This window comes from Piliocolobus tephrosceles, chromosome 12 (assembly GCF_002776525.5).
Source record: "Piliocolobus tephrosceles isolate RC106 chromosome 12, ASM277652v3, whole genome shotgun sequence".
Taxonomy (NCBI): domain Eukaryota; kingdom Metazoa; phylum Chordata; class Mammalia; order Primates; family Cercopithecidae; genus Piliocolobus; species Piliocolobus tephrosceles.
Window position 1 is genome coordinate 75,989,928 of NC_045445.1, and position 13,836 is coordinate 76,003,763.

The 13,836-nt window shown below is 38.2% G+C and overlaps 1 protein-coding gene across 5 annotated transcripts in view; it reads right to left on the minus strand.

Annotated features, from left to right (window-relative positions):
• The window catches only part of ATP7A (ATPase copper transporting alpha), a 155,766-nt gene that overhangs the window by 95,928 nt on the left and 46,002 nt on the right, over window positions 1-13,836 (minus strand). The window lies entirely within an intron of this gene.

Consider the following 13,836-nt stretch of genomic DNA (forward strand, 5'->3'; position numbering starts at 1 on the left):
GATGAATTGATGGGTGCTGACGAGTTGATGGGTGCAGCACACCAACATGGCACATGTGTACATATGTGGCAAGCCTGCACGTTGTGCACATGTGCCCTAGAACTTAAAGTATAATAATAAAAAAAAAAAGATACTTAGGAATAAACTTAACCAAGGAAGCAAAATATCTCTACACTAAAAGCTATAAAACACTGGCTGGGTGCAGTGGCTCACGCCTGTAATCCCAGCATCTTGGGAGGCCGAGGTGGGCGGATCACCTGAGGTCAGGAGTTCAAGACCAGCCTGGCCAACGTGGAGAAACCCCGTCTCTACTAAAAATACAAAATTAGCTGGGCGTGATGGTGCATGCCTGTAATCCTAGCTATTTGGGAAGCTGAGGCAGGAGAATCACTTGAACCCTGGAGGCAGAGATTTGCAGTGAGCTGAGATCATGCCATTGCATTCCAGCCTGGGTGACACAGTGAGACTATGTCTCCAAAAAAGAAAAAAAAAAAAACCCACTAAAAAACATCGATGAAAGAAATTGAAGACGACACAAACAAATGAAAAGCTATCCCACGTTCATGGATTGGAAGAATTAATATTGTTAAAATGGCCATACTACCCAAAGCAATCTACAGATTTAATGCAATCCCTATAAAAATATCAATGACAGTCTTCACATAGGAAAAAACTATCCTAAAATTCATATGGAATGACAAAAGTCCCCAAATAGCCAAAGCGATCTGAAGCAAAAAGAACAAGGCTGGAGGCATCACACTACCTGACTTGAAAATATGTTGTAAGGCTATAGTAATCAAAGCAGCATAGTACTGGTATAAAAACAGGCACATACACAATGGAACAGAATAGAGCCCAAAAATAAATACATGCACCTACAGCCATCTGATTTTCAAAAAAAGGTGCTAAGAACACTGTTAGTCCATTTTTGCATCACTATAAGGAAATACCTGAGACTGGGCAATTTATAAAGAAAAGAAAATTTATTTGGGCTCATGGTTGTACAGGCTATACAGAAGCATGATGCTGGCATTTGCTTCTTGTGAGGGCCTCAGGAAGCTTACAATTATGGCAGAAGGCGAAGGTATGCCAGCATGTCACATGGCAAGAGAATGAGCAAGAGAGACCAGGGGGAGGTCCCAGAATCTTTTAAACAACCAGATTTCTCTTTCCTGTAAGAGATGGGGAAAAAAAAAAAAAAAAAAAAGCACACAATATCTTGCTTATCACCAAAGAGATGGTGCCAACCAAACCAGTCAAGAAGGATGTTCCCCCATGATCCAATTGCCTCTCACAAGTCCCACCTCCAACAATGGGAATCACATTTCAACATGAGATTTGGAAAGGACAAACATTCAAACCATATCAAACACCACTGCTCTCTTCAATAAGTGGTGCTGAGAAAATTGAACAGCCACATGCAGAAGAATGAGACTAGACCCCTACCTCTCACCACATACAAAAATCTACTCAAAATGGATTCAATGCTTAAATATAAAATCTGAAACTATGAAACTACTAGAAGAAAACATAGAGGAAATGCTTTACAGCACTGGGCTTAGCAAGGAAGTTTTGAATGGACCTCAAAAGCACAGACAACAAATCAAAATGGGATTACATAAAACTGAAAAGCTTTTGCACAGCAAAGGAAACAATTAACAAAGTAAAGAGACAATCTACAGAATGGGAGAGAATATTTACAAACTATACATTTATCAAGGGGTTAATATCCAGAATATATAAAGAACTTAACGCAAAATAACCCAACTAAAAAATGACCAAAAGACCTTAATAGACATTTCTCAAAAGAAGACATACAAATACCCAATAAGCACATGAAAAAACACTCAACATCACTAATTGTGTTAGGCTGCTCTTGTATTGCTATAAAGAAATACCTGGCCAGGGGCAGTGGCTCACACCTGTAATCCTACCACTTTGGAATGCCAAAGCAGGCAGAATGCTTGAGCCCTGGAGTTTGAGACAAGCCTGGGCAACATGACAAAACTCAGTCTCTACAAAAAATACAAAAGTTAGCCAGGTGTAGTGGCATACACCTGAATTCCCAGCTACCTGGGGGCTGAGGTGGGAGGATCACGTAAGCCCAGGAGGTCAAGGCTGTAGTGAGCTGTGACTGGGCCACTGCACTCCAGCCTAGGTGAAAGAACAAGACCCTGTGTCCATTAAAAAAAAAAAAAAAAAAAGGAAAGAAACCTAAGAAATAACTGAGACTGAGTAACTGATAAAGAAAAGAGGTTTAATTGACACACAGTTCTGCAGGCTGTACAAGCATGGTGTCAGCATCTGCTCAGCTTCCAGTGAAGCCTCAAGGAGCTTTGTTCATGGTGGAAGGTGATGTGGGAGCAAGAGAGAGAGAATGGGAGGTGCCACACACTTTTAAACAACCCATGTGAACTCACTTATCACCAAGGGGATAATGCAAAGCCATTCATGAGGGATATGCCCCCATGTTCCAAACCCTTCCCACTGGGCTCCGCCTCAAACACTGGGGATTACATTTCAACATGAGATTTGGCCAGGACACAGATCCAATCCATACCACTGATCACCAGGAAAACGCAAATGAAAACCACAAGGAGATACCAACTCACTCCAGTTAGAATGGTTACTATCAAAATAACAAAAGAAAAGAGGGGTGGTGACGATATGGAGAAAAGGGAACGCTTATACACAGTTGGTGGGATTGTAAATTAGTATGGCCACTAGGGGAAACAGTATGGTGATTCCTCAAAAAATTGAAAATTGAACTACCATATGATCCAGCAATCCCACTACTGGGTATTTATTCAAAGGAAATGAAATTGTTATGGTGAAGAGATTATCTGCACTTCCATGTTTATTGCAGCAGTATTTACAATAGCCAAAATATGGAATCAATCCATGTCCACCAATGGATAAATGGATAAACAAAATGTGGTGTATATATATACATGGAATATTATTCAGCCATAAAAAAGAATAAAATTCTGCCATCTGTCACAACATGGATGGACCTGGAAGACATCGTGTTAAGTGAAATAAGCCAAACACAAAAAGACAAATACCACATGATCTTGCTCATGTGGAATTTCAAAAAAAAAAAAAAAAGATTGATGTCATAGAGTAGAACAGTGGTTACCAGAGGGAAGGACGGGGAGGGAAGGATGGAAAGAGGTTGGTAAATGGGTACAAGGTCACATTTAGATAGAAAGAATAAGTTCTGGTGTTTTTATTGCACAGTAGGTTGAGGATGGTTAACATTAAGGTATTATACATTACAAAATAGCTAGATGAGAGGCTTTTGAATGTTCTCATCACAAAGCACTGATAAATATATAAGGTGAGGCCGGGCGCGGTGGCTCAAGCCTGTAATCCCAGCACTTTGGGAGGCCGAGACGGGCGGATCACGAGGTCAGGAGATCGAGACCATCCTGGCTAACACGGTGAAACCCCGTCTCTACTAAAAACTACAAAAAACTAGCCGGGCGAGGTGGCGGCGCCTGTAGTCCCAGCTACCCGGGAGGCTGAGGCAGGAAAATGGCGTGAACCTGGGAGGCGGAGCTTGCAGTGAGCTGAGATCCGGCCACAGCACTCCAGCCTGGGTGACAGAGCGAGACTCCGTCTCAAAAAAAAAAAAAAAAAAAAAAAATATATATATATATATATATATATGGTGATAGATATACTAAATACCCTGATTTGATCTTTGTACAACATGTAGATGTATCAAAACATCAAATTGTCCCCCATAAATATGAATAATTATAATGTGCCATAAAAATAATTTTAAAAACAAATGAACTAGAAGTATTTTTATGTATCAATATATGTTGATACATAAATGCATGTTCTAAGAAAACAATGTTCTAAGAAAAATGTTCTAAGAAACATTGTTCTAAGAAAACAATGTTCTAAGAAAAACGCAAATGACAAAGTGATAGTTTGACACCATCTAATACATTTTAAAATATGCAAGACAAAATAAAACAATGTTTATGAATAAAAAATAAAATAAAATGTTGATGTTATGTCCAAAAAAAGGATACAAAGGTTTAAAAACATAAAACAATGTTATACATTGTTTTTGTATGCATACATATATAGTTGTGAAAATATAAAATAGTAAAAATACAAAAATGTGCACAGACATGATAAACTCCAAATTCAATAGACTGAGGGGAGAGAGAGGAGAGGAGAGACTTGAGAGGAGCACAAAGGGGAAATGCAACTATATGTCCAATGTTTAACTTCTTAGGCTGGGTAGTGAATATACAGGTATGTTATAATACTACCTATACTCATTGTAGGCCTAAATTATTTCATCTCATAAAGCCAGCTCATTTTCTCATTTTAATGGGAAATGAAAAAGAAAAAAAATAGGAAGTATGCAGAAATTAAGAGAAAAGTTACTGAAACTGAAATAATTCAATAAGTAAGACCAATGATAAATTCACATATATAAAAAGCCCAAATAACCCGTTTTATTATACCAAGGCTATAAAAACATGCCTATTTTATTAAATAAATAGATGATTTCTAGCTATGCAAATAACATTCTACTAGTTGCCTTCAAGGTATCTATATAATATTTCCAGATAATTAATTTTTTTCCTACCCATTCACTTTTATTTAAAATCACTACCACTTCTAAAATGAAAACAAAAGGGGAAAGCATTAGCGTCTCTATTATTTTATATAATGCGTCCTTTTCTTTTAAATTGTATAAACCTTTAAAATGAAAATTAATCTTATTACTTAACCTGTTTCCAAAATACTGAGTGTCTAATTTCTTTCATCAAACAACCAGTATTATATAAACAAAGGACTAAGAATCCAGATGAAACAGCTGAAGTAGGCAGGTATATATTAAAAAATAACAGTTCTTGCCAGGCACAGTTGCTCACACCTGTAATTCCAGCACTTTGGGAGGCCAAAGTGGGCAGATCACGACGTCAGGAGTTCGAGACCAGCCTGGCCAATATGGTGAAACCCTGTCTCTACTAAAAATACAAAAATTAGCCAGGCGTGGTGGCACATGCCTGTAATCCCAGCTACTCGGAGAGTGAGGCAGAAGAATTGCTTGAACCCGGGAGGCAGAGGTTGCAGTGAGCCAAAATCACGCCACTGCACCCCAGCCTGGACAACAGAGTGAGACTCCATCTCGGGAAAAATAAAATAAAATAAATAACAGTTTTTTTCATTTGACCATTCCTAAAAGATTAGGTAGCAATACTTAAACACATTAATAAGGTCAAAAAAGAACAGAACATTCAAATTAAAAGGCAATGTACTTCACTGGCCATTTTTGTGACTCCTAGACTAGTCATAGCATCTCTACAAATAAGTTGTCCTATGATAACAATATAGATACTTCAGATTTCTATAGCACTGCATGCATCTCACAACAATCCTGCTATGTAAATAGAATCATAATCTTTTAAAATTAAGGAAGCTAACGTTGAAACTTATCTATGTTCATACAGCCAATTCAGACTGGAGTCCAAAGCTAACAATAACCTCAAAAGGATTAACTTAACAGGGCAAGGTTTGCAAAAGTCATAAAGTAAAACCAGCCAAAGGTGAGAGTGGCGTGGAGAGAATGCTTGAAAAATACCGATACCCTGCAATAAACACAGGTAGAAACAGGTTCCCCAAAAGTGAGAAATATACCTCAAGTATCTATGTGCCTTTCCAACAGGTGCTAAGCAAGTGCTGCCATGTCAATAACAGACAAAAAGTAGAAACACGTTTTTATTGTGTGCGGAACTTTTCTTGCAAGGCAGCTATCATTATCTCAGGAAGGAATGGGGAAGTAGAATTCAACTCTTTGAAATTACAAATGAGTCAGCTGCTTTTCAACAATGTTATGTGTTAAATATGGTCTTGGTGCAGGAATCTTACAGTCTCTGAAGGCTATTTGGTGACTGGAATGCCTCTTCTCCCTCATCAAAACAATCACCTGATTACACATGTAATACCCATGTAACAAACAAGCACACGTACCTCCAAATGTAAAAATATTAAAAAGAAAAGAAAATTTATTTTTAAATCACCTGATTCAACTTGTCAGACACAATCTATGTCTAAATCAAGAACTGCCTGTAATGTTATTGCTTTATTCATAGGGAAACATCCATCTTACGATTTTACTTCTAAGACAAAATAGTGCCAAAACCAACAAATGCAAAAACATTAAATGCCTATGAAAACTAAAATAACTGCCAGTATTTAACCACTTAGGTAGAATAAGTTGAAAAAACGGGCTAGACATGGTGGCTCATGCCTGTAATCCAAGCACTTTAGGAGGTTGTGGTGGGTGGAGTGCTTGAGCCCAGGAGTTTGAGACCAGCCTGGGAAACATAGTGAAACCATGTCTCCCCAAAAAATACAAAAATTAGCTGAGCACAGTGGTGCACCCCTGTAGTCCCAGCTACTCAGGAGGCTGAGGTGGGAGGATCACTTGAGCCCAGTAGGCAGACGTTGCAGTGAGCCAAGATCATGCCACTGCACTCCAGCCTGGGCAACAGAGTGAGACTATCAGAAAAAAGAAAAAGGAAAAAGAAAAAACACTGATTTTATATCTGTCATAACTTGTTAAGAGTAAACTAGAAGAAAACAAAAGTTTGGTGAGGCTGAAAAGGACAACTCAGTTTGGCCAAATATTTCGAGTATACCATTAATTTTATAAAAGTCATTACTAAAAAATAATGAGGCTAAATGCTAATTACCCAACCAGACATTAAAGAGTCTTTAAAAGTTTTAATTATTAAAAAGTCTTGTGCTAAGAAAACAACCTGATGTTATGGGCTAAGGACCTTAAAAGACAATTCACCAAAGAAGATATACAGATAATATATAAGCATATGAAAAGATGCCCCACATCATACGTCACCAGGGAAATGAAAATTAAAACAATGATGAGACACTACTACATATCTATTATTAGTAGAATGGCCAAAATCCAGAATGCTGACAACACCAAACGCTGAAGAGGATGTGGAGCATTAGGAATGCTCATTTAATGCTAGTGGAAATGCAAAATAGCACAGCCACTTTGGAACACAGTTGGGCAGTTACTTACAGAACTAAATATAATTTACCATACAATCCAGCAATTGCACTGCTTGGTATTTGCCCAAAAGAGTTGAAAACTTATGTCTACACCAAAACTGCACACAGATGTTTATAGCAACTTCATTCAAAATTGCTGACACTTGGAAGCCACCAAGATATCCTTTAGTAGGTGAATGGATAAATAAACTGTAGTGCAGCAAGGCAATCAAATATTATTCAGCACACACATTAAAGATGAGCTATCAATCCATTTAAAAACATGGAGAAAAGTTAAATGTGCATTACTAAGTGAAAGAAGCCAATCTGAAAAGCCTACATACCATACCTTCTGCTCAATTTTGCTGTGGACCTAAAATTACTCTAAAAAATAGTCTATTAAAAAAAAAGTATTGGCCAGGCTCACGCCTATAATCCCAGCACTTTGGGAGGCCAAGGCGGGCGGATCACCTGAGGTCAGGAGTTTGAAACCAGCCTGGCCAACATAGCGAAACCCGTCTCTACCTAAAAAATACAAAAATTAGCTGGGCATGGTGGTGCATGCCTGTACTCCAAGCTACTTGGAAGGCAGAGGCAGGAGAATCACTTGAACCTGGGAGGCAGAGGGTACAGTGAGCTGAGATTGCGCCACTGCACTCCTGGGTAACACAGCAAGACTCTATCTCAAAAAAAAAAAAAGGTCTTGTGCTGCTGTCAGAACAGAAAGATCCTTGCAACAGAACAGAAAGTTCCAGAAACGTACATATGTGTGTATATAAGAATTCAGTATATAACAAGGGCAGCAATTCAAATCACTGAGGAAATCAGTAAGTGGTGATGGGATAATACGCTAAACATTTAATAATTGTGAACATTTTTAGAACCCATCTTACAATCTTTAAATTAATTTCAAGTTAAAGAACAAGATGTAAAAATAAAAAGTAAAAAATACCAGAAAAATATAAAAATAAATATTACGTAACAACAACAAAACATGGGGTAGGGAAAGCATTTCTAAGCAAGCCAAAGCAGAAACTGTAAAGGAAATGAGATTAAAATGTAATAAAATGAAATTTTAAAATTTTGTGAGGCAAAACCACCATGTAAACAAACTGCAAAAACATATAAAGAGAGAAGAATCAAATGGATGCAATAAAAAATGATAAAGGGGATATCACCACTGATCCCACAGAAATACAAACTACCATCAGAGACTACTATAAACACATCTACGCAAATAAACTAGACAATCTAGAAGAAATCAATAAATTCCTGGACACACACACAAAACCGGAAAACTATCTCAAGGACTAAACCAGGAAGAAGTTGAATTCCTGAATAAACCAATAACAGGCTCTGAAATTGAGGCAATAATTAATAGCCTACCAACCAAAAAAAGTCCAGGACCAGATGGATTCACAGCCGAATTCTACCAGAGGTACAAGGAGGAACTGGTACCATTCCTTCTGAAACTATTTCAATCAATAGAAAAAGAGGGAATCCTCCCTAACTCATTTTATGAGGCCAACAACATCCTGATAACAAAGCCTGGCAGAGATACAACAAAAAAAGAGAATTTTAGACCAATATCCCTGATTAACATCAATGCAAAAATCCTCAATAAAATACTGGCAAAACGAATCCAGCAGCACAGCAAAAAGCTTATCCAACATGATCAAGTGGGCTTCATCCCTGGAATGCAAGGCTGGTTCAATATATGTAAATCAATAAACGTAATCCAGCATATAAACAGAACCAAAGACAAAAACCACAGGATTATCTCAATAGATGAAGAAAAGGTCTTGGCAAAATTCAACAGCCCTTCATGCTAAAAACTCTCAATAAATTAGGTATTGATGGGATGTATCTCAAAATAATAAGAGCTATTTATGACAAACCCACAGCTAATATCATACTGAATGGGCAAAAACTGGAAGCATTCCCTTTGAAAACTGGCACAAGACAGGGATGCCCTCTCTCACCACTCCTGTTCAACGTAGTGTTGGAATTTCTGGCCAGGGCAATCAGTCAGGAGAAAGAAATAAAGGGTATTCAATTAGGAAAAGAAGAAGTCAAATTGTCCCCGTTTGCAGATGACATGATTGTATATTTAGAAAACCCCATTGTCTCAGCCCAAAATCTCCTTAAGCTGATAAGCAACTTCAGCAAAGTCTCAGGATACAAAATCAATGTGCAAAAATCACAAGCACTCATATACACCAATAACAGACAGAGAGGCAAATCATGAGTGAACTCCCATTCACAATTGTTTCAAAGAGAATAAAATACCTAGGAATCCAACTTACAAAGGATGTGAAGGACCTCTTCAAGAACAACTACAAACCACTGCTCAGTGAAATAAAAGAGGACACAAACAAATGGAAGAACATTCCATGCTCATGGATAGGAAGAATCAATATTGTGAAAATGGCCATAATGCCCAAGGTCATTTATAGATTCAATGCCATCCCCATCAAGCTACCAAGGACTTTCTTCACAGAATTGGAAAAAAACACTTTAAAGTTCATATGGAACCAAAAAAGAGCCCGCGTTGCCAAAGACAATCCTAAGCCAAAAGAACAAAGCTGGAGGCATCACGCTACCTGACTTCAAACTATACTACAAGGCTACAGTAACCAAAACAGCATGGTACTGGTACCAAAACAGAGATATAGACCAATGGAACAGAACAGAGCCCTCAGAAATAATACCACACATCTACAACCATCTGATCTTTGAAAAACTTGATAAAAACAAGAAATGGGGAAAGGATTCCCTATTTAATAAACGGTGCTAGGAAAACTGGCTAGCCATAAGTAGAAAGCTGAAACTGGATCCCTTCCTTAGATCTTATACAAAAATTAATTCAACATGGATTAAAGACTTAAATGTTAGACCTAAAACCATAAAAACCCTAGAAGAAAACCTAGGCAATACCATTCAGGACATAGGCATGGGCATGTCTAAAACACCAAAAGCAATGGAAACAAAAGCAAAAATTGACAAATGGGATCTAATTAAACTAAAGAGCTTCTGCACAGCAAAAGAAACTACCATCAGAGCCAACAGGCAACCTACAGAATGGGAGAAATTTTTTGCAATCTACTCATGTGACAAAGGGCTAATATCCAGAACCTACAAAGAATTCAAACAAATTTACGAGAAAAAAACAACCCAATCAAAAAGTGGGCAAAGGTTATGAACAGACACTTCTCAAAAGAAGACATTTATGCAGCCAACAGACACATGAAAAAATGCTCATCACTGGCCATCAGAGAAATGCAAATCAAAACCACAATGAGATACTATCTCATACCACTTAGCATGGTGATCATTAAAAAATCAGGAAACAACAGGTGCTGGAGAGGATGTGGAGAAATAGGAACACTTTTACACTGCTGGTGGGATTGTAAACTAGTTCAACCATTGTGGAAGACAGTGTGGCGATTCCTCAAGGATCTAGAACTAGAAATACTATTTGACCCAGCCATCCCATTACTGGGTATATACCCAAAGGATTATAAATCATGCTGCTATAAAGACACATGCACACGTATGTTTATTGTGGCACTATTCACAATAGCAAAGATTTGGAACCAACCCAAATGTCCATCAATGATAGACTGGATTAAGAAAATGTGGCACATATACACCATGGAATACTATGCTGCCATAAAAAAAGGATGAGTTCATGTTCTTTGTAGGGACATGGATGAAGCTGGAAACCATCACTCTCAGCAAACTATCACAAAGACAAAAAACCAAACACCGCATGTTCTCACTCATAGATGGGAATTGAACAATGAGAATACTTGGACACAGGAAGGGGAACATCACACACTGGGGCCTGTTGTGGGGTCAGGGGAGTGGGGAGGGATAGCATTAGGAGATATATACCTAATGTAAATGATGAGTTAATGGGTGCAGCACACCAACATGGCACAAGTATACATATGTAACAAACCTGCACGTTGTGCACATGTACCCTAGAATTTAAAAGTATAATTAAAAAAAGCCAAAGGGTTAATCAGAGAAGCCTTATACATACCCTAATACCACCTGCAGAGTAACTTCCTGAAACCTTAATATTAGCTTTAAAGAAATCGATTGAATAAAAGTGGACCTATCGAAAAAAAAATATGCATGGAGTTTCTTTTTGGAGTAATAACAATATTCTGTAATTAGATAGTGATGATAGTTGCACAAGTCTGTGAACATACTAGAAATCACTGAATTTGACATTTAAAAAATTTTTTTTAAATTTTTTTTCTTTTTTGAGACAGAGTCTCGCTCTGTCACCAGGCTGGAGTGCAGTGGTGTGATCTTGGCTCACTGCAACCTCTGCCTCTCAGGTTCAAGTGATTCTCCTGCCTCAGCCTCCCAAGTAGCTGGGACTATAGGCGTGCGCCTCCACACCGGGCTAATTTTTGTATTTTTAGTAGAGACGAGGTTTCACCATGTTGTCCAGGATGGTCTCAATCTCCCGACCTCGTGATCCACCAGCCTCAGCCTCCCAAAATGCTGGGATTACAGGCATGAGCCACTGCGCCCGGACGACATTTTTTAAATAATGAATTTATGGTATGTTAAGTTATATCTCAAAAAATATATATGCCAGACAACTGACAAAATAAGAAAACCAAAATGCCAATACACATGAAGTTACTCCACCTCACTAATAACTTTTAAAATCTAAATTAAAACAGTTAAAATTACAATTAAAATAATAATTAAAACAGCTAAGATACCTTATTCCCCCTAGTAGATTGCTCACATGTCCATTACTATGTGGCTTAAAACAGAACAAAACTGGAAACGATCTAAAGTTTTTACAATAGGATATTAATTAAACTCTAGTGCATCACAGTATAACAGCTGCCATATTTTTGGCTACCCAGCATTCAAACACACATCCCATGTCAAGAAAATGCCCCCACCGCAAGCGTCTTGGAAATAAACAGTACAATCCTGACTCCCATTATTAAAGCCGAAGTGTGTGTGTCGTGGGAGGAAGGGAGAAGGGAGGAGACAGATATTCCTTTTCCCTGTCCCCTTGAAGCTGAGATGCTGCTAAATGATTCTAGACTTGGCTAGTCAGACACTTCTGCCCAGGATTTTGAATCATGAGAAAGTGACATGAATACACAAGGACAGATAGAGATAATTCTCAGCACAGGTAGGAACACAGTCAAGATGCCAGCAGTGGTACTGGCAAAAGTCCTGAGAAAGCCAGTGCCAGTGAAGAGGTCCTCACTAGACTTCTCGGGGCATGTCCTTGGCCTGTTTTAGTCTCATTGTGTTCCTACCTATTTTCCAAGCCTGGTTGACTCTGATTGACTTCTGTTGTCTCTATAAGCAATCCAAATAGCCTAACCAATAAATTCCATTTCTGGTTAAGCGAGTCAGAACTGCTTTACGTTGTGTTCAAGTAAGAACCCAGCCTAATGCATGTATAATAAATACCATGTGGCCATTGAAAACAATGATGTAGATCTCCATTTTCAGACAAGAAAAATGTTAGGATACATTAAGAAAAAGCATATTTTACACTCTGCAAAAAGTTATCTTAACCAATCTCCAGTGGGTTAACTGATGGTCTCTTTTCTATCACTAAAATATTGAGATGCCCACAGCATGCTTAGCACTTAGATGCACACTTCTTGTTCCCACCAGTAGAATTGTTGCCATATAAAGATTCAGCTGTGTTTGCCCTCAAGCTGTTTATGTCCACTGAACTTCTCATGGCCAAGTGATTTAATTAAATATTATGTACACTGATTAAATAACAGCATAAAGGAGAGTTGTTCTTTCTATGAAAACAAAGTTGAATGCATTAGGAATGTTCAATAAGGTGAGTAGCAAAGTTACTGCTAAAATAGCTGTACATGAAGCAACTTTAAAAGATTGGGGGGTAATAATAAAAACCTAAAAGAATTCTCATCTCTTAAATTTGTTCTCTATTTTAATAAAGTCAAACTAGAAGACAGAAATCTGGAATGAAGCAATATGTGTGTGGTTTATACAAGGAAGGAGAGGAAGAATTTCAAAGGACCCATACGCATAGAAAAGGTTGTGGCCCTACATATAAATATTGGAGAATAAGGCCGGGCACAGTGGATCACGCCTGTAATCCTAGCACTTCGAGAGGCCAAGGTGGCAGACTGCCTGAGCTCAGGAGTTCCAGGCCAGTCTGGGCAACACGGTGAAACCCTGTCTCTATTAAAATACAAACAATTAGCTGGGTGTGGTGGCGTGCGTCTGTGGTCCCAGCTACTTGGGACGCTAAGGCAGGAGAATTGCTTGAACCAGGGAGGCAGAGGTTGCAGTGAGACAAGATCATGCCACTGCACTCCAGCCTGGGCAACAAAGCAAGACTCCATCTCCAAAAAAATAAAAATAAGCATAAAATAAATATTGGAGAATAAATGAACATATGTTTTAGGTTTTAAAAAGAAATGACTAGGCTATATTTACATAATTTTTATGATTCCCTTCTTCAACTGACCAACCATGGTAGAGAGTTTCTACCATGTTTCCATTTTCTGTGAGGAAAGAGTCTGGACCGTATCACAGAACAAAGAAGAAAAATTACCGACTTCCACTTTGTTCTTCCCATCATTGAATTTTCCCGTGTTTGCCCTATAAAGTCATGGCTGCGATGTCTTATTATAAATGGATATGTCCAATAGGTTTTGCTGCTATTCTTTACGTTGTATTCTTTAAGTTCAGAATACTCAGTAGAAGTCAGAGATGATTTTCCTCACACACAGTTTTATACAACATTTG